This window comes from Acanthochromis polyacanthus, chromosome 3, assembly GCF_021347895.1.
Source record: "Acanthochromis polyacanthus isolate Apoly-LR-REF ecotype Palm Island chromosome 3, KAUST_Apoly_ChrSc, whole genome shotgun sequence".
Classification (NCBI taxonomy): Eukaryota; Metazoa; Chordata; class Actinopteri; family Pomacentridae; genus Acanthochromis; species Acanthochromis polyacanthus.
The window spans coordinates 41,384,392-41,406,565 of NC_067115.1; the positions used below are offsets into that span (position 1 = coordinate 41,384,392).

Below are 22,174 nucleotides of genomic sequence, written 5' to 3' on the forward strand. Positions count from 1 at the left end.
AAACTGTGCCTGTGTGAGTTGCAGAGGGATATTGAGTAACATAAAGGACGTGTGTTCTAAGTGGATTTCTCTGGGCATTTATGAGCTGAACAAATTTTGCATGGCTTTTATTTAAACACAGAGTAATTACTGAGTCATAGATATTGATCAACAAACCCTATCATCCCCAGATATGCTCATCCATTTTTACCAGGGGGCAATAAAATCCTTTATCGTTCCGTCTTTAAAGGCTCCTGGTGGGGTGTTGGCGAGAAAGTAATAAACAGGCAGTAACCAAATGAGCAAGTCAATCTCTTGGTGGTTAAACAACACTGGTGAAAATTACTGCTCTGATCTGTGAAAATAAATACTTTGGTATTATTCTGGAAAATAACAACAATATAAAGGGTAAAGAGCAACACTGGGAATTAATATCTTTAATGATTTTTTTCAGTGTCATGGAGAATGAATTAAACACAAAATTTAGAGAAGTGTGTGCGTGCGTGCGTGCGTGCGTGCGTGCGTGCGTGCGTGCGTGCGTGCGTGCGTGCGTGCGTGCGTGCGTGCGTGCGTGCGTGCAGGTTTGAAGACCAGAGGGTGAGGAGGTGGTTTTTGAGTGGCACCTGTGCTTTGAGCCAAACACACTCATGCACATCACATGCATAGGGCCATGCATGTGCAGCCTTCTCTGCTTCCATCTCCATCAGTGTGATGAGCGGATGGAGGCTTTTAACTAATCACATCATCTAAAAGGAGAGAACAAAGGAGAGAGTGAGAAAGGAGCAGGAAGGAGAGAAAAAAAAGGGAGAGAAAAAAATCAAAAGCTTGTGTGAAAGGAAGGTGAAACATTTCTTATGAATGAGTCATCCACTTTCAATTACTTTACCTCCTTCTTTCTCTCTGTCTCCCTCTCTCGGCCCCTTCCCTCCACCATCCCCTCATCCCCCACAACTACTACCACCCCACTCTCTCAGGTCTTATCTCACTCATATTGCACACTCAAGGTATTTGTAATCCGCTTATACTTGTTCAGTCTTCTTCTACATTGTAACTTAATATGGGCCCTGCCCCTGTATATGTGTGTATAACTGATATAAGGTAACTCTATTTACCACCTGCTATGGTGCATCCCTGTCTCTGTCTTTCTCTGTCATACACAAACACACACACACACACACACACACATAGATAAAGAACCCAGGGTGAAAAGTTCACAACACAGCTGCTGTTGTGATGATGATCGAGTCCTGGCCTTTGCACAGTATGTGTACTGATTTTCATGGTCCCAGGGGATGATTTCCAGTGGTTCCTCTGGTGCCATCATTTGGTCAAAATATCAGCTTGTACTCCACAAATATTTCTGATAGAGAAATTGCTCCTTTCAGACATGCACTCCTTTTTGTTAATCTGATGCCAACTGAACATGAATGCTTCATGTCTGAATGAGAGCCCTGCTCACTTTTCCAAGTCAGAGCAGCAATCCTAGGAACCTAATAGCATTTCTGTGCTATTTGCTCTGTGTACAGCAAAAGTCTGCAATACAGATAGGCGTGCTCAAGTGAACAACTTAGAATTTTGTGAAGAGATTTAGGGAAGGCTTTTTCCACATTTCAGCACCAATATTGGTCCAAAAACACTATAGAGAAAACATAGATACAATGTGTGTCAAAATCACAAAGCATCTTTCCCCTCCACTTTGCTCCACAATTTCCTGTAGTATTACTGTCACTCACCAATAGTAAATGAAATTCAGATTTTAGACAAAATGTTAACAGGAACAGTTCCAGGTGTTTTTCTGAGTCTTTCTCTGACTTTATCAAATACCTGCAGCATCAGACAGCACCTGGATCTATATTAGCATCTCCAAAGAGAGAAAGAGCTGCTGCATTCACACACATGGGACACCAGCAGTAACTTTAATTACTCACAACTGTAAATTATCCCTGACACGGGGACAGCATTGGTGAGGATCTAATGGCACTTCACACTGTGTGCGTTTTTTGACTTTCCTTTTCAGGTGAATGGCACACACAGAGTCACAGTCGATGAACTGCTGTTCAATGATTTGTCACATCACAGCCGACCTCGTGTTGAGTCCTGAGCTATAGTACAGCTGTCAGGATGTTTTTGTGTTACTGTTGGTAAAGTATGAAGTTATTTTCACACATGGACAGAATTTTTAAAGTTTAGGCTATTATTTATTCGGACAATTTGATAAGCTGTGGTTAGTTTATATTTAGTTTAGTAAACTTTTGTTTATTACAGCATTTGAATGTACACATTTTGGATTGTAATGATTATTTGAACCCCTAAGGGTCACTGTAAGGCGGACGAGTAAGGCATAGACCTTTTATTCTTTGTAACAGCAAATATGAGAATATTATTGCCACATGCACTATATGGGTAAAATGACTGCAAATGAAATTGGTGGCTTTTGTTGTTCTTTTAATCAGCTTTGTGCTTCTTTCACAATCCTCAAACAGCGAGAAACTTTGAAACCTCAAGCCCAGTTTGAGCTGGATGAATAGCGCCCTCTTTGTATTGCGTTGCATGAGGCAAGCCAAATATCTGACTCGAGGGTAACGCACAGTCACACTGTGCATGCGTGCGTGCGTGCGTGCGATTTCTATGAAACAGAGAACTACGCCATAGCCAAGGCAAACTAGCAAATATCATTACCAGCTGGAGACCATGTTCTTTTAGGCATGCTCATATGCACTATTTGCACACATACACATACACATACCCACATTCACACATCTGGTCCTGGAGTATACAATCTCTAATTAAAACCTTCTATTTGTTTTTAACCTTACGTAGACTCTCTCCTAATGCACCAAACACACACACCCTTTATAGGCCTTCTGTATCTATGGGACACATAAAATGAAAGAGACAGATGACGAAAACAGTGTTTTTATTTCTCAGAATGTATTTTCTGTGGTTGTTTTAAATAACCTGAAATGTTCAGTTCAGTTCCTTTTTCTGAATAACAATTCAATGTAGAAGTTGAGTTGTTTCTGCATGTGTTTCCCTGAAGCAACACTTAGAAGTGATTCTGTATGTGATGTTAATAGTAGATGTTTTATATAATGTATAAAATGAACACTGAAAAAAGTAAGTGAAACGACATAAACAAGTATTTCTAGTAGTTGCTTAGTATGAAAACAAAGCTTAATGCAGGATAAACATATAAAACATGCTCTTTATAATTTATGTTCCAAGACAGAAGTCGGTTTAACCAATAAACTGTTTCATTAAAAACAAGTCTGAAATGCAGATTAAAAACTCAAAGCTGTCGTAATACCTATACATTCTGTGCATGTGCAGTTCATTTGTGTGATTTTGGCATGATCTCTGTAGGCTTTTAGCAGAACGTGAAAAATGAAATATACTATCAAGAAAGTGACTTTGAGCCAGAATAGACAGAGTTGTGAAGCGAGAAGAAGGAATAACAATGAGAACAGAAAGCAGCAAATCAACTGTAAGAATCTGCTGCAAATCACTTTTTTGAGATGGGGTCCAGGTTTGATCCAAATGGTCCCTTTGATCTCTTAAAAGTTTTTAACTGTTATTGATATTTGACCAGCTTTGCTATGGCAAGGAAACCTGAGTTGATAATCTATCATAATGTGTGTAAAGTTTCAAACTTTACTGAAAATTAAAGTTAACATTGTAAAGGAAAAGACAAAAGCCTTCTCAGGAGTCTGCCCTGCAGGTAAATATTAGAAGAAGTCAGTGGCAAGGCGTAAAAGGGATGTACTCGTGCACTAATGTGGTCGGTAATGGGTTGGATTTTTTTTTCTTTTTTATATTTTGAATACTATCCAGCCACATCTTAGGAGAATAACTCATGAGTCTCTTTAATCTCAGTTTAAATCTAACTTGTCAGATAGGGGAATTTTTCAGTAATAGGATGCAATGAAAATAAATATTATCTATTCTTAAGGGAGGTGCCAGGTCAGCATAGGTTTTCATGGCTTTCTATGAACCAGATGTTATTTTTAATTTGACTCTGTTTCCTACACACTAACAAATATATCAAGTTTACATCACTGTCATGAGCACATTTTGCGTCCTATTACCAGAAAAGCTCCTTTTGTCACCATTCCATTTTATCACACTTTCAAACACACTTTTTTGTTTTCTCTCTTGACCAGAGGATAATTCTTTATCTCTCACTCATCGCTCTCATTCATTCTCTCTGTGCTTCATTTCTCACCTCACTTCTTTAACAAAGGAAAAAGACAATGAAACTGTTTTTTCTGTCACCTTTTAGAAGGTGTTTCCTTTGCATATGCAGAGTATGTACAAGTGATCAGCAGACCAAATCCTCCCAAAATGTTTTCAGTCACATGAAGGTACCAAAATGACTGAATAAGCAGTGATGATTGACATTGCTGGTGTAAAATATGTTGGAGTACTCCTGGAATTTAAACAAGTGTATGTGTGTTCTTTGGACATGTCTTTTAATGAACTACATAGTTTGAAGCACTTAGTAGCTCAGTAATGCACATACAGTGTACACATTTCACTACACTTTTGTGTAATATAATCCATTTTCATTGAAAAAAACAATGCCATATTTGAATTCTCAATACTTATGTTGTTTTGCCAACAATAGGATTCAGTTTGACAAGTAATAAAAAAATAATATAAAGATTTTTATTGTGTATTATGTCATCAGTGTATACTACATAGTCCACACTGTTCACAGACATGTCTAAAAACAAGAGAAATTGTCATATTTAGTATGTGTGTGTGTGTGTGTGTGTGTGTGTGTGTGTGTGTGTGTGTGTGTGTGTGTGCTAAACTGACACAGACTATCCTGTAAATTTATGTACACTTTGATATTTGATAGCTGAGAGTGACATCCGAAGATCTTATTCACACATACTGAATTAGTTTTTTCCATAGAAACAGAGAGAGTGTGTACATGTTCTCTTTATATCAACCAGTTTTTTGTATGTTTGGAGCTGTTTGACAAGGTTGAGTGTGTGTGCCCAATCATTACATCTTTGTGTGACTCTGAAAAGGTACTAATTTGCGTGGGTTTGTGCATGCAGTTATTATTATTTCCTTTTTATTTATTTATTTTTTGTTTGTCTGGTTGTTTTTGCGTGCTTCTGTGTTATTGTACATTGCGCTTAAACCACAGGTGGGTAAAACAGCAGGTCGCCATCATTTATCCTAAATGGTTTAGTCCACCCCCACATGATCTTAGTAATCACTGTTATTTAGAATGGGCTACACAAAGGTTGACAGGGTAATGTGCACGCACACACCGAAATACCAACACACACACTAACCACCTTAACACACACGCGCGCGCGCACACACACACACACACACACACATTTGTAGGCTGTTCTCTCTTGCTCACACACACAGCTACGGGGTGCACTGGTCAAGATGATTACAGTTATTTCTTAGTCTGGCCAGGAGGTTGAAACGTCCAAACTCAGAGTGGCTCTCACACTCATACACACACAGACACACACACTACCATCAGTGGGAGTTACACTACGTTATCTCACCATCGACTCAAATCCCCACATGCTGAATAAAGGATTAAGAAAAAGAAGAAAGCTCTTTTTCTTTTTCTCTCTTTTTCCTTCCTTCTGCTGGTTTAGAATTCTCGCCTCATTGCTTTTTTAGCTCTTTAATTCACCGGTTGGCTTGTTTAAGCCACTCTCTCTTTCTCACACACACACACACACACACACACACACACACACACACTTTGTCTTTTTCTTTCTGTCTCCCTCTCCCCTGTTTTGTTTTGTCCTCACATTTCTCTTTTTTTCCATCTCTCTCTTGCCTTCTCTCCCTCAAAGGTTGTGAACTTGCCCAGTAGGGGTCCCATACAATGAAATGAAAGAGCTTAGGAACCCGTATCACGCACACTAATACACAAATACACACACACGCAGGGTGTTTAAATGGCGGGAACAGCTGAACTTGCACACACACACACACACACACACACACACACACACACACACACACACACACACACACACACACCTTCCCCTCTCTATTGATCACACACACACACACACACACACACACACACACACACACACACACACTAAAGGCCTATAGAGTCTATATTCTGTGTGTCAGTGGGGGGCACCAGCAAATACAGTCGTGTTAGAAAAGCCTCACTCCTGGAAGGATAGAGACGGAGATAAAGAAAAGAAAAAACAAACTGTCCACTAAGTCCAAACCTCTTTCTGCAGCATTCTCTTTCCGCAGGGAATGGGGACCAAACTTAGATAAATAGAAGGCCATATTTTCTCACCAAAATTTAAATTTGATCTGGGATATTGTTCTATAATGCATGAGATTCAAATGCAATCCCTTCTCCTCGAAACATTCCTCTTTTTGAGTCAGGCACTCTGAAGCAGAAAATCGAGGACATTTGACTTTAGGGACTATCAGTCACATTTAAAGTCAAAGATACAGTACATTATTAGATGACTGGGGAGGAGAAGAAACTAATAAACTACAAATTCTCAAGCTGACAACTGGAAGAGAGAAAATAATAACAATTTCCAGAAGCAATCTGTGTAATCACAAAACTTTTGTTGTGATGTGACCTTCATGTATCAAGTAATGAATTATATGGAGCTTACGATAAAAAAAAAAAATCTGACAGTCAAGTGAGTATAACATTTTGCATGTCTAGTAATCTTGATCCACCTACACATTCTTAGCAGTGCAGCTCTGACTGTGGTTGTCGTTGAGTGACAAATCAAGGAACAACACACCACAACAGTGAAGACCCAATCAGAAACCAAACATGGATGTGCGTGCTTACTGTTTCCTACAGTCTCTGTTTCTACCCATCCAGACTAAAACACAATCACGTTTTCGAGCTCAGTTGTGATCAGCAGTGTCTCCATGTAGTGTGAGGACTACAATAACGGCCTAAATACAAAAAATGTAAATGTGAATTTTCTATTTGAAGCTGCATGTGAAAAATATATAGTTTAGTGTAGTGCTCACCGCTTGTTCTACATTTCGGGGATCCATTGTCTGTTCTGTAAAGTACAATATTAGACTGGTAGTTCAATGGTAAAATCAGATATTTGATGACCAATACTAATGTTGCCAACAACTTCATTAAGAAGCAAATTTCCACCATGCGCTTCTGATCAAAGTACGTTCTTTTATAGGCATGGAAGTGACCATGGTTTGATTCTGGCCAGAGTTTGCTACGTTATTGTGTTTGTTACCAAACCAGTAAGGCTACAGTCTGGGGTATGCTTGGAAACAGATGAGATGATCAGAAATTAAAATTGTTATAGCTGCTCTTAACAGCCATGCTCAGTGTGAAAAGACAGCTGTTCAAATGGGAATACTCATGGTGTTGCACTTGACTGTCAGCAACAAAGGTGACAGAAAAAAAAGAAGAGAAAATTTAAACTATCTTCTGTCACACCTCTGGCTGTCTGGCAAATTGCTGCATGAAGTGGACATGACTGTGGGTTTCAAAAAGCAAAAAACAATGCCCGACAAAACCATCTGCCTTGACATCAGAAAGGTGTGCTGAGAATACTACTGGAACATTTGACAAACACTGCATATACTGATCCCTTCATCCTCTTTGACGTGTCTGAAAAAGTATTTTTGCTGCAGTGGCAGGTCCTTCCTAACAGGCAGAATATGTTTATCAAGACCAACGTTGAAGAAACAGGTCCTTTCCTGGCTTCAGAAGCTGCAGTCACATGACTTATATTGGCAATTGTGTAGTTCTTTTTTAATTTAGTATTCCATGCAACACTGACTTTAGACTAACTTTAAACAGCTTGGATAGTTTTAAACTCCTTACACATTTATTACAAAGGACGGTCTCAGTTTGACAGCAATCCATTCTTTTCATACTTCTGGAAACTGGAAGCTACCAGGTTTTTATCAGCAGTTACTATAAAACAACTCCGTAATTTTCAACTGTGAATATCAGTAATATCAAAATGACAGAAAAACCTTTTCATCATAAGAATCTCAGACTCATAGTGTTGTTTGTCAAACCTTACAGAAATATTTCACTCTTCTGCCACTGGCTCATTTATTGTGACAGGACTCCTGTTTAGTGGGAGATTACTTGCTGCATAATCTGACACTCACTTCTTGGTTGGCTTCAGTCCTCTGACTTCCAGTGCGCTGTTTCAGGGTAGCCAATACGGACCCTAGGCAGGACCCCTGGTCATGGTGAGGTGCAATAATGCATTTACAATAAGTACATTTGTACGGAGATATGTAGTGAATGCATATACCAGGGAAATGTCTAATAAAAACTGAAGTATTAAGGATTGGAGATAATTCCACACTTTATTTTCTCATCTCCTTGCCAACGGCCCCTATGCCAAAATCAATACACCATTAACCTCTATGGGAGATGATGCTTATATCATTAGCTTCTGTGTGTATGTGAGATGATGATGTATAGATTAATAAAATATTTAGGTTGTGTGTGCAGTTGTGTATGTTGCTAAATTAGGTCTTTGGGCAGAAGATCATTTATCTTTACATTTCAGATTCAAATGAGCTCATGAAATGATCTAGCCTAATTTTATGAGAGGAAATAAAATGAGCATATCCTTCCATGTGTCATTCATATGCATGTTTTGTTTATCATTTGTAACACACTATTTTTCCCCACATCATCCTTCATGAAAAATCATTGGGTTCTTTGTTGAGCTCATAATTTTGATTTTCATTTGTAGCAGGATTTCTTGAAGTCAAGCTACGGTGTATGTGCATATGCTTTACTTTGTGTTATCTGGTCAAAATCATTATTACAATAGAGAATGTATTTGAAGTGTATTTATTGTTCTGCAGTAACACTACTCTATACATTATTGACATAATGTGGCCATAAAACTTTAATACCAGTTCTTTCAATTTGTCAGTTTTAGCACTTTTTGTGACCTCACCATTTTGTGTTTATGGTTGAAACTGCAGCGCTAAATGTGCAGGAGATTGCTAGATATGGACATTCCTCGAACCAAGGCTAATGAATAGAAAACACATAGTTCAAAGTCTTGGTACCTGGACAGAGGCTACAGATCACTAGTGCACACGGTAGAATTAAAGCTGCAGTGGGTCTTGCAGTAATTTCTTTGATATATATTTGGGATCATACACACTTCTTTCTTAACACTCTGTCAGTCTCCCATTTTGTTGCAGTCCTTGTTATTCTACTCAGAAGGGCTACTACATATAAACACTGCAAAATGTATGTGTTTTTCACATGTGAAAAGACTGCTGTCTTTTTTGTCTTGCCCCTAAAAATTTTCTTAACGTTTGGGGGAAGACACTGAGTCGTATTGCATGTCACTGTCACAGTTGTTCTGGAGGACCCTGCGCTCATCAAGCCTTTTCACTAAACGCTGCCTGCCTTTGCTTTGTTGAAGCGGATGTGTCATATTGATGCTCTCTGTGTGATCACTGCAATGGCATTATGGTCCTTCTCTTGTGGCTTTTGTGCAGTGAAGTCATCCAAACCGAACTCATGTTGTTTTGTCGATTCTCTCTTTAGAGAATGGAAAAGGAGGACAGTTTGGTACATGCTTGTGTGTGCAGGGGTAACAAAACTAAATAGTTTGAGTGATTTTCGGCCCCCTGTTACTGATGTAGAACTGGACGAACTAACAGTCATGCATAAACTGTGTGTCTGTGTATCTGTCAAGAGGGAACTGTGGCTTACAAATTGCAAAGACTGTTCTTTTTGCTGTCATTAATTTGAGTGTATTTTGTAAATGAAGGTCATCTTGTGTAGATGGTTTTACTCCAAATATGTTTATTGTGTCAGTCCTTTCACACTTAACAATTCCTGTGCTAATTGAAGCTTCTGTTAATTTATATGTCCTCCACAATAAAAAAATGCATTTTTAAAAAATAACACTATAACAATATCAAAAGAAAATAAAAATAAAAATAAAAGAAATACCAAAAGGAAAAATGATCTATAATGAGACAAGTTATTTTAAAAGTGTTTTAATGTTCCAGATCAACGATCAGTTTATCACTCTGTTCAGCTGTGATATTTGAAATGTGGTGTTTAAAAATATTATGAAATTTAATTTAAATCATTGATAGTTAATAAAAAATTCCTAGAAAAATGCAATATTATGTTGATTATTTAGCTTAAAAAGATTAATGTTGAAGGTTTTCTGTACTCACAAAATAAGTGACAGCTGCAGTCACGTGTAAACACACTTACACAAAACACACACGTACAGCTTTTCTCTGTAGATCTATTTAACCGATTTACTGTCAATTCACTGTGAAGCGCACACATTTAAAAGAACACTGAATATTTGATTATGTATTTACTGTTTTAGATTTTTTAAAATTCATTTAAATGTAAACATGAAACGTACAAATTTAGGAAAAAAACTTGAAGAATTAAAAAAAAAACCCTGAATAGGAAATCTTGTGAAGCTTTCAAGTGTGTGTGTTCTGTATGGCTGCCTGCATGTGTGTGTTTGTCTCACGTCCGTAAGTCCTTCTACTGTCGAGCTCCGTCGAGGTAATTCTGAGATACACGAGTGATTGGACCCTACACTCTTCCATAAGTGGGTCAAAAATGACGTGTAAGAATTAATGTGTTTTTATGCCGTTTTTGGTCATTTTGGCTAACAATAATAATTTACATTGTTGTTTGTATTGTATTGTTGTCCACACAACAATGAGTTCATGTTTGAAATATGTTTATTTTTCACTTTATAACTGATTTTGAACATTTTGATCATTGAAAAAGAAGAAAATTACACCAAACAGAAATGGAAGGATGCCAACATCCATTGTGTAGATATTTTTCCACTCTTTTCCTTCAGCTGTTGCTGCTCTCCGTCCCTCCAGCTTTGTGCGCTGCATCACCTCTTGTATGATATTATCAGTGACAAAGAGCTTGGGGTAGTAATACAAATATTTCTTTAAAAGTATAAAAGGTAACTTACAAATTTAAATGGAAAGATATCAAAACATGTTTTTCAAGGAATAGCTGGAATATGACATGATCCAAAAAACTTATTATTACAAGGGAACAACCTCACCAGGTCATTTTAGACCCACTTATGTGTCTAAGGTTAAGCCCAGTGGCTCCTCTTTCACTCTGAGTACCTTTGGTTTATACAGCTGCCTCAGAGCCTAACTGCTCCTCACACGTAGAACTGCAGAGAGTGTGCAAATGTGTGGCTGTGAGACAGAAAGAGAGGGCTCATGTATAAGCGGCTGAGAGGTGTAGCTGCTCTGCTATGAATACATATGTGGTCATGAAATTGGGGAGATCAGAGCAAAAGAATGCAGAGGGAGAGAGGGAGTGCCTCCTTCCACACATCTACACCTCCAGCCTCCAAATGCAGAAAGCAGAAACCCAGCTCCTCCCTCCCTCCCTTCCCCTCTCACTCTCTCTACCTCACTCACCCCCTTCTTCCTGTCAGCCAATCCCAGCCCTCCCTGCGCTCCCCCATGCCCTCACGGCTCCGCCTCTCTCCTCGCTCACCCAGCAAGAGAGCTTCAAACTTGCAGAAGCGGACGGGGGAGGGAGAGGGAGAGAGGGGAGTCAGACGGCGCGCACACACACGCAGCAGAGGTGGCAGAATAGGCGAGCAGAGAGAGAGAGAGACGGCGTTCACGCACACTCACACAGGCAGAGGAAGAGGGAACCGGAGCGGAGAATAAAGGACGGCAATCCCGGCTCTCCTGCAGCTGACAGAGGAGGGAGAAAGAAGGGAAGAGAAGAGGTGAAGCAGGAGCGCGGTGCCCTCCTCTCCACTCTGTTCCATTCTCCATCCCTCGCATGGAGCCCAGAGGCTGGACGAGAACAAGAAGTCAGAGAAAAGACTGAGGCCGTCCCACAGGCAGGGCAAGACAGAAGTGACAGCAAACCTCCGAAAACAAGGCTGGTGTTTTTCTGTGAGAAATCAGAGCGAGAAGCCAGACGGAGGTGTCCCGGTGTTCTCCCATCGGTAGCAGGGCCACTCTGTGTTGATGCCAGCCTCCTCAAAGGATCCTATGTGTTTTTTGGAAGCGTTAACCCTTTGAGTCGGGCGAAACTGGAGTACTCACACAGACAAGGTAGAGCACTCAGTTGGATTTCCTTCGTTCCTTTCTTTCTCAGCTCCACAGCCCGGCGGTGTCTCAGTGTGTGTGTGTGTGTGTGCGCGCGCGCGCGCGTGTGTGCATGGCATAGCAAACTGCTCGCTCTATAGTCAATTGTCTGTCATTGTGTTAATTCACTGACTCAATGTAAACTCATTGACAAAACAACACAACCAATCTGTGTGCGTGCGTGTGCTTGTTGCGTGTGTGTGTGTGTGTGTGTGTGTGTGTGTGTGTGTGTGTGTGTGTGTTAAAGCAGTGCCAGACTGGGGCCTCATAGTTAGATTTGGTGAGGAAGTGGCAAAACAGAGCGACAAGGAGAGGGGAGGGAGAGGGAAAAGCCTTTACGCATCTGAGCCAAGCAGTGTATTTCAGTTCTCTGGAGTTTACACCCCACCCCCTTTCCCTTACTCTCATTTCACTTTTATTCGTTTTTTGGCCCCCCCATTTCCCCCCTCTATTTAATGTCTTTGTTCTGTTCCTCTCCTGTCTTCTTTTTTCACGTTTTTAAAAAAAAACTTGGTCACACTTTCCCAACTGAAGCAAATGGCAAGTTGGTAAGTCAGCAGTCATTAAGCTGGCAAATAGTCAAACTTTGGAATTTCTTTTAATTTGCTTTTTGAATTGAACTTTTTTTTTATATCTCAGCCACTTACTAGTCAACAAGCCACTGCAGTCATTTACTATATCAGTCAATCAGCAAAGTTGTCAAAACTACCAATCATTTAGTGGCTACTGCTTTTTATCTTTGTGCAACAATCCTCTTAACACACACCCACGCACACACAAACACACACAGGGACACTCACATGTATAAATATTTCAGTGCTTAATCATATTGTAAGCATTAGCTTCAAGGTCTGGTTTTGATTTTGAGGCCATTATATAGGGGCAGCATTCGAAGGAAATGGACATGGCATTATTACCTTCATTATGCTGCCAATCAATGTGGAGGACATGATGAGAAATATTTAGCACAAACTCTTATCAGTCATGGTTTTCGGCAAAGTGGCCGAAGACATTAAAAAATACATTTAAAGAGTTCCTCCTCATCCAGAGTAGAGCTGTTTCGTGTGTGTGACGTTGAAATACTCCGTAGCTGCACGATTACTCATCCTGTCACTTTTCATGATGCGGTTGTAAAGAAAAACAGAATTATGTCCAGTACTAACATACGAGAAAATACTGGACATCATAAGGTCAACAGCTGTCAGTGTGTGTGAATTAATGGCTTATTTTTTTAAAGACCTGCAACAACTTACACTGTTCCAGCAGTCAACATTTAAGAAACAACTGGACTGAAAATACACCAGAAAGTTTCATGTTGGCCTTTAAAGTTAAAAACTGTCTTGCAGACAGGGTGAACTGTAGAGTGGAATGGTGAAAAAAAAAAAGCATCCAGCACGTCATTTATACTGCGTACTTTTAAGCTGTTTAAGTTATCTTTGATACATCTAAAAAGGATGAACAGATAATACATCTGTATATGAAATTATTTTACTCTCACACATTTGTATTATAAAGATTACTTTTAAAATGCTAAACGTTTTTCTATGTATATATTTCGTGGTTTTTGTCACTCTAAATTACACTGTTAGTGGGGCAGAAATCCTTAGCATTGGTTTTCGATACACCTCAGACTCTGCATGTGTCCGTGTGTGTTGCAGTAGCTGCAGTCTAATGCTCTTTAGTCAAAGTCAGCCTAATGTCTTCAGATCAGTACTTTTCTTTTACCTCTCACTGATGACAAGGACGCATCGCTTCCTTGTTGGCTGGACTTTGTCTGTGAAGTCATTCCTTCTCTTCAATCTTCACATTTTATGAAGAGGGTTTGGATCTTAGCTCCAAAATACAGAATGTAAATGGACGAAGAACACTGTCTTCAGTTTGTACTGAAATACTTATTTTATTTATTAATAAAATACCATGCTCATGCATTTATATTTTTATCGTGTGTGTGAGTCTCACACGAAGCAGCGATATGTTAATAGGTTGGGTTAAATAATGGTTAGCGTACACATTTTCTTAAATGATCTAAAAATATAGACGTAAACCCAAATCTTCCTATCTGACCCACCATTAAAAACATCTGTCCTCGATTCACTTTGATTTCTCATAAGCGGAAAAAATTGAAAGAATGATGAAGTGAAAATGGAAAAGCATGTTTACATGTGTAACCCTATCCCCTCGCTGTCTGTCACAGTGGCAGAGGTGGGTATAGTATATTTAACCCAGGGAAAGGTGCATAAACTCAGGGACGTATGAGTCGATCTGATTTGGCTTTCACGCTTCTGCTTTTACTATTGTGTATTTTCAAAGGCATAATGGGTTGTGTGCGTGCGTATGTGTGTGCGTGTGTGTGTGTGTGTGTGTGGGATGAGGTGAGGGTTAGGGTGGCTGGACTGGACTGCTCAGATACAGAAAGAGAAGACGGGCTTTTGCTTTTTGCCTAATCGCTTCCAGACACAGAGATTTGCATTCCATTGCGTTCTCTCTCTCTCTCTCTGTGTGTGTGTGTGTGTGTGTGTGTGTGTGTCTTTTGCAGTGTTATCCTCTTACTGCCCCCTCTACCTTTTCAATTGGAAACATAAATTTTGAGACGCTCCTTAAAACATGCGTCAGTAACGAAGCAAAAGAGGAAGTAGGTGATGGATTAAAGGAATTAAACTGTCAGTGTGAGAGGAAACATGCTTAAAAACGGCTGTGGATGGACAGACCATAAAGAAAGGACGGCAGAGACAGTAGTAGAAAGACGAACATGTGCAACTGATTAAGATTCCAGCGGGCCTATTAGGAATGATAAGACATCAGAGGAAGAATAAAGGGGCTATAAAATAGCACATTCTTTTCTTATTGAATTCATCGGCAGTTTTGCATAAAAGGGCAAATAGTAACTTACTTGCTTGTATGTGTTCACTTATGTGTCTTGATGAGGGTTTGAAATAGCTCAAAGTGAGAGAATTATTTCTTTGGGAACATTGCTTCCAATATTTACATCTCCTGGGCTTTATGCTGCTTGAGTGCTAAGTGCCTGTGCTAAGGATATGTTTCATACTACTACAAGATAGTATCATTTCTTAATGTTACTGTGATTTTTTTCCTAACAGGTGTTTTGTGTAACATGAGTGGGTAAAAATTTAAAAATATGTTGTTTCTAATAGTGCATATGTGGCTTTCAGTAAAAAATAGAATACATTTTCAGTAAATCTCATCAAGGATTTGGCTAAATATATTTTGGTGGATACAACTGGCGTGCTAGTCAAGGTAAATTTTGTTCACATATTTGAGCGTATTTCTGGTTCCGTGGAATGTTGAATAGTGGATTAGGAGGACTGTGAGTTTCAGACCAACCACTGGGAGAGACAATGCAATCAGTCAAGCAGCACAGACAGCTGCTGCATTCCACCGGTAGTTACACTAATGAGAAAAAACACTAAAAAAGTATAGTTCAGTAAAGTTAGTTTTCATGGGCACATTTGTTAAGTTCTAACTGTGTGATTGTGGAACATCTCACTTGTTTTGCTCATACAACATTGTAAGGCCCCATTTGCACATATAAATCTAGTATAAGCTCAAAGTTAATGACTTGCGGTGTGACGATTAAATAATAACTGCTATTTGTACTGTAACAGCAAAAAAGCATAATTTGAATGGATGTGAATCCTTGAATCTTCCTTTCACATATCATTTTTTATTAATTGACTGAAATGAGCAGCTTGCTTTGATTTTTTTTTAAAGAAAGAAATCAGTTATCTTTTCTGCTCTGATTAGATGTAGCCTCTGTTATTGCATTCCTGCAAAAATGATAATACTACTACTACTAATAAATAAATAAATAAATACATGAAGTAAAATTTGTTTTCCAACATGAAATTTGAAGTTTCCTGAATATTTGTTATTCTTAGAAAGATCACAGTTTGAAGGCAGTGGAAGAGCGTGTGATTCTCCCTGTAGATGTGATTTTCTGCGTCAGTGTTTCAGATGAGGATTTTATTTTTTTCTGCAGGCTTTATCAGATTATTAGAGATGTATTTGCAGATTAAGGGGACAGGGTGTGTGAAGGGCTGACCGCTGAGGCAGACAATGTGACCAACCAACCATTATATGACCTGCTGGAGCCCACCACTGCACACACACACACACACACACACACACACACACACACACACACACACACACACACACACACACACACACACACACCCCACACACACATACGCACACACACATACAGGCATTCAGGGTGCTGCACGGATATGTACACATTCACATGAGCAGCCATGCATGCACTGCAAGAACACACACATGGTCCTAGCCAGTGTTATTTTTCTAGTCCAAATCTGAGGAACAAGTCGCCAGTGTTTCTCTGTGATTGTGTGTGTGTGTGTGTGTGTGTGCGCGCGTGTGTGTGAGCGAGAAAGAGACCGTGTGAAGATACGTCTCAGGAGATTCATCCTGCTTTAAAAGAACTTGACTCTCCTCACTACTCATTCCTGTACTTTCCTTTCGTTTATTCCATCACTTTATCACACATACACAATGAACACCCCCCCTCCACACACACACACACGCACACACTTTGCACGCTCGTGCACGAGCACACGCACATGCACACACACTCACACACACACACACACACACACACACACACACACACACATACATACATACATATATATATATATATATATATATATATATATCTCACTCTATGTCTCTCTATTACTCTCTCTCCACAAATAGAGCACTATCTCCTAGCAACAAGACCTTTGAGAGGGATGTATGTGATAGAGTGAGTGTCTGCGATATAGGGGTCAGGGTGTGTGTGTGTGTGTGTGTGTGTGTGTGTGTGTGTGTGTACGCGCGAGTGTATTTATGTTTCAAAGCCGAGCCATGATGAAAGTCATCAGAGGAAGGACATCACTTTGATACAGGAGTTAAGGAATGAATGCAAGACAGTGGCTTGCCCTTGCATGTATATATTTTTTGTATGTGTGTGCATGCGTGTATGTGTGTGTGTGACTAATTTTCCTGATGGACTGCATTACTCCAGATGGGGCTATTACTCAAAAAATAAAAGTTTCAATTACTCCTAAAATGCCGCAGACTGGCACACACACACACACACACACACACACACACACACACACACACACACACACACACACACACACACACACACACACACGCATACGCACGTGCACACACACCCACACACATGCATACTGTGTTTTTCTATCATTGTGGGGACATACCATTGACTCCCATTCATACCTAACCCTAACCCTTACCCTAACCCTTACCTTAACCCAGACCAAAACAATACCTAACCCTAAAGAAATGTTTTTGCACTTTTACTTGTTTCAGTAACAACAACATGGCCAAGAAAACACTGTTTAAACTTGTGGGGACCGAAATGAGGTCCCCACAAGTGACATTGTTTTCGATTTTCCTACAGTTGTGGGGACATTTTGTCCCCACAAGTATCGCCAGCACCTGAGCACACACACACACGCACGCACGCACGCACGCACGCACGCACGCACGCACGCACGCACGCACGCACGCACGCACGCACGCACACATACGCACGTGCACACACACCCACACACATGCATACTGTGTTTTTCTATGTTTTTCTATCATTGTGGGGACATACCATTGACTCCCATTCATACCTAACCCTAACCCTAACCCTTACCTTAACCCAGACCAAAACAATACCTAACCCTAAAGAAATGTTTTTGCACTTTTACTTTTTTCAGTAACAACAACATGGCCAAGAAAACACTGTTTAAACTTGTGGGGACCGAAATGAGGTCCCCACAAGTGACATTGTTTTCGATTTTCCTACAGTTGTGGGGACATTTTGTCCCCACAAGTATCGCCAGCACCTGAGCACACACACACACACACACACACACACACACACACACACACACACACACACACACACACAGTGATATATTGTGCAGTATTATTCTTTAGCTCTGTGTACATGAACAGACACCAGGATTTACAATAGTTCACACACAACATTCACTGGGGGCTGCATAAAGGTCTAGCTCATTCATATTATTTTGACCATATTTTTCCTCATTTTATTATTTTTCATTACATACAGGGACATTTATAGTTCATTCATCATAACAGCATGGCAGTAATGTGCATGTGCTGCAAGATGTGTGTCAGAATATGTATGGACCTGAATGGGAATTTATGTCAGTGTGTGGCACACCTCTCACTTCTCTCACACTGTATATTATGATATGTGTCTGTGTCCTGTTACTGTATGTAGGTCTGTTTCAGATAGTAGCTTTTCCTTTCATCACTAAACCTAAAGGACGCGTTAGAAAAAAAAATGCTTTTAGTGACATTTTTTCTTTGGTTCTGTGGTGAAGACAAATTAAAAGATGAACTCGTCACCTGGTCGTATAAAGTGACCACAGCTGCTGCTACTGAATGATCATTTAAGAGAGACATTTAGGATTCTTGTGCTTCAAAAAGGTTTAAGGTCAATAATACACACAACAAATGGTTTTTTTTTTGGACATTATTCTGGTATTTGATCGTGCTGCTTGTAGAACGTATCTATGGAGAAATATGCTGTTTCGTCTTCTCAAAATAGTTGTGCTTACACTTACAGAAATAATCAATGACATGTATAATTATTAAGATGCAATAACAGGCAAGCTAGTGGTAATTGAGACTGTGCAACAATGGATAATTATACTTCATACATCACAATCAATCAGTTGCTGATTATTGTAATTTTTGTGTTCATTTTCTGTCAGTCCAGTCATCAGTGACCTATCTCTGCTCCTCAACTCATCGCATTTGTGACAGTGGACATTAAATCACCAGATGCTTTCAATGAAAGAATAATTTTAATAATAATTCATTTAAATGAATTATTATTATTATTGTGTGTAACTGCCTTGTACTGAAACAGCAGCTTCCCTTCCCCCTTTTGTTCCCCTCACTAAATGCTCCCCAGGCCTTTTCTGTGTTTATTGTGTATATCAAGTAACAGTGCTTCTGACCTTTTGTTTTCCCGATTTTCCCACATTATGCGTTCAACTCATTTCTATACCAACATATCAGTAAAGGGAGATTCCAAAAAATAGAGGAATTACAGCAGAGTGCCAGAATTCAGACGAGTTTACACAAGACTAAAAGAAACAAGAGAGGGAGCGGGCTGAGTGATGAGGTGCTTGCTGACTAAGTGTTTCTTATCAGAGACGGAGTCCAGATGGTTTGCAAACACACCTCCTCTTCATTCTCTTTCTTGCTCTCTGTTTTTCCTCATCCTCTCTGTTCCTCTCTCTTTCCTTCATCTTCCCCTTTACTTGTCTTCTTCTTTTGTTTCACTTTACTTTTTCCTTGAACAGTGTCCAGTATTCCCTTTGCATGGAAAAATCCAGTGTGACCTGACGCCCACAATATAAACTGTGCACCGCCTTAGATAAAAGCTGACCATATAAGTGATAATAAAGCCTTTATCCACAGAGTTACACTCGCTGGATCACCGTCAGCTGCAACTGCGAGGACTGCATTATGTCGTGACAACACTGTTGTAGCCATCATGAGACACCGCAGGACAAAATGCTGTTGAAGAAGAACAAGAGAAGCAGGCAAATGTCAGAATACAGCTAGCTGCATGCAGAGGGCTGGTCCTTCTGATTTATCCTGTCAGTGAGTGTAAGGGGAATCTTCTAGTTAATGGCAGCTTCTTTAACAAGACACAGAGAGTTAAATAAAAGACCTGGGAAGTTATAAAATTTCAAATGTTACAGAAATTAGAAATAATAGAAAATAAATTGTTGAAAAAGTAGGAAAAGTACTGAGAAAAACTGTGTAACTTCTACAATAAAACACAAGCGTGTGGAATGAGCCAGGCCATTTGAATGAACGAACGAACACACACACACACACACACACACACACACACACACACACACACACACACACACACACACACACACACACACCACCTCCAGGTGCTCATGGTTCATTTTCCCGTCACATCATCTGTCTTCATTTCCCATAGACGCTAGATAAGACCTGAAAGGAGCCTACTAGTGAGACAAGGGTTGTGTGTGTGTGTGTGTGTGTGTGTGTGTGCGTGCGTGCGTGCACACAGATAGGGGTGATTAAGATAGTGTGTGTGTGCCGTTGTGTGTGTGTGTGTGCATGTGTACGTGACAGCTCATTTCTATTGTTGGACTGCAGCGATGTGTTTTATCTGCTCTACTGTTAAGTGTCCTGCAGGGAGCCATTTCTCCTGTTTGGTTTATGATGAAACTGAACACATCAAGCAACTGACTACAAATCTGCTAATTTATACTGTTATTATAAGTCTATTTGGAATAAATAGACCTACATTGAGAAAGGCTTATGAAGCCACTTCACAGCTTCAGCTACATGCAGCACCAAAGTGCAGTGTTTATTTTATCAGCCATATGACTGTTGTTATTGTGATAATAACTGGGACTGTGAATCCATAGTCACTCATGTTTTGTGTCTGTTGTGTATATACACGGGACTTAAAAATCACACAGTCATATTTTTTTGCAGAATGACACTATGCAAGAAAAAATATGTAGCTACAGTTGTGTCTTCTGACAGATGGTGGAATAGGTGGACTTACAACAGCTTAATACGATTCTTAAATCCCTGAGTATGTTTGTGTGTCCTGAGGCCTTTGCAGCTGATTGCTGACTTTGTCAACTCAGCAGAATCTGTTCTGTTGAGCTGCTTAAAAAGAGTGGACGACCACACAAACACAAATGCACACACACTGTAGTCATGAGGATGCTCATTGCTATTATGCACCCCCTCGACTCTAACCTTTATTCTAGCCATCACTGCTACAATACGCTGCCCTAACCCTAAGTTCAACCTGAATCTTAAAACCAAATATTCACCCTCCAAACCTCAATCAACGTCAACGGTTTTTGCACCTCTGTGAAAACAAAAACAACCTTTTTGTGCAGCTTAACTAAGTTTTATACCATCAATAAACTAAAAATGAACAAAGGTATTGTTTATTTTTTATTTAATGAATAATGAAGAAATAATATACAAATGCCCCAGGTGTTGTCATTACTGCAACAAAATAGTCACTGGACTTTTGTCACGTAAACGTTGGTCACAGCAAATGTGTTGTAAATGTTGTATTTTTTTCAAATCTTTAAATGAGACACGTAGAAAGATTTTACATTTATGACTTTAAGTCTAGATTTGGATAATCATTCTTATGGAACAGAGCATCACAAGTTAATTACAATTTGCACAGCAACTTTTGCACTACTGCATCTTGCACTTTTACATTTATTTTACAAGCCGCTTTAAATTGTTATTGTTCACAGTTTATTAACACTGTATTCTTCATTTTCATTTTTGTCCTCGTACATGTTGTACATTTCATTTTTATTAAATGTTTTTGTTGCTGTAACAATACAAACCTCCCCAGACGTGGGAGCAATAAAATGTTATCTTACCCTAATTTGTTAAAATCTGTTGGAAAGTTGAAAATCCAGCAATTTTTTTCTCTTTTTACAGTTTCTGACTGATAAATAGCATAATTCTGCCAGTTTTTCAAAGATAACATGCCTGTCAATCCCATTGGCAAATTACTTTGCAGTGAATCTTTACTGAAGCATTTTTACTTTGAAGGAGCTAGCAAGTGTACCGTTTTGCTTCACAGCATGCTGAATTCACAAAGTATCTACTCTGGAGCTGTTTTATGCCTAGTATCTCTCTCTTCTTTTTAAAACTACTATGTTGTTTTTAAAGACCCCTCTTTGTCCCTCTCTTCAGCTCATTTGTTTAGTTGTGTCAGGGGCAAAGCCGTTGCCCCAACAAGCAATGGGGTCAGTTTACAGGAAGTGTGTGCATCTGTGTGACCTGTCTAGACAGATGTGCTTTGGTTAATGCAGTGCAGTATTCTTTCAGCTTCAGAAAAAGTTACGGTGATAGCTAATGCACACACACAAGTGTGACTGGTTACTGCTGGTGGATTTAAGACGTTAATGTCACAGTTATTTATCTTAAAACAAAGGTTTGACTATCATTCAGT

General features: G+C 39.5%; 1 protein-coding gene across 10 annotated transcripts in view; it reads left to right on the plus strand.

Annotated features, from left to right (window-relative positions):
- The window catches only part of LOC110955016 (teneurin-3), a 753,086-nt gene that overhangs the window by 482,739 nt on the left and 248,173 nt on the right, over positions 1 to 22,174 (plus strand). Inside the window, exon 1 of one of the 10 annotated variants that reach the window (XM_051945613.1) lies at positions 11,515 to 12,069. The exons of the other annotated variants lie outside the window; for them this stretch is intronic. The gene's annotated coding sequence lies outside the window, so the exon portion shown is untranslated. Of the gene's footprint in view, positions 1 to 11,514; positions 12,070 to 22,174 lie in introns of those variants that run through there. 10 annotated transcript variants of the gene reach the window in all.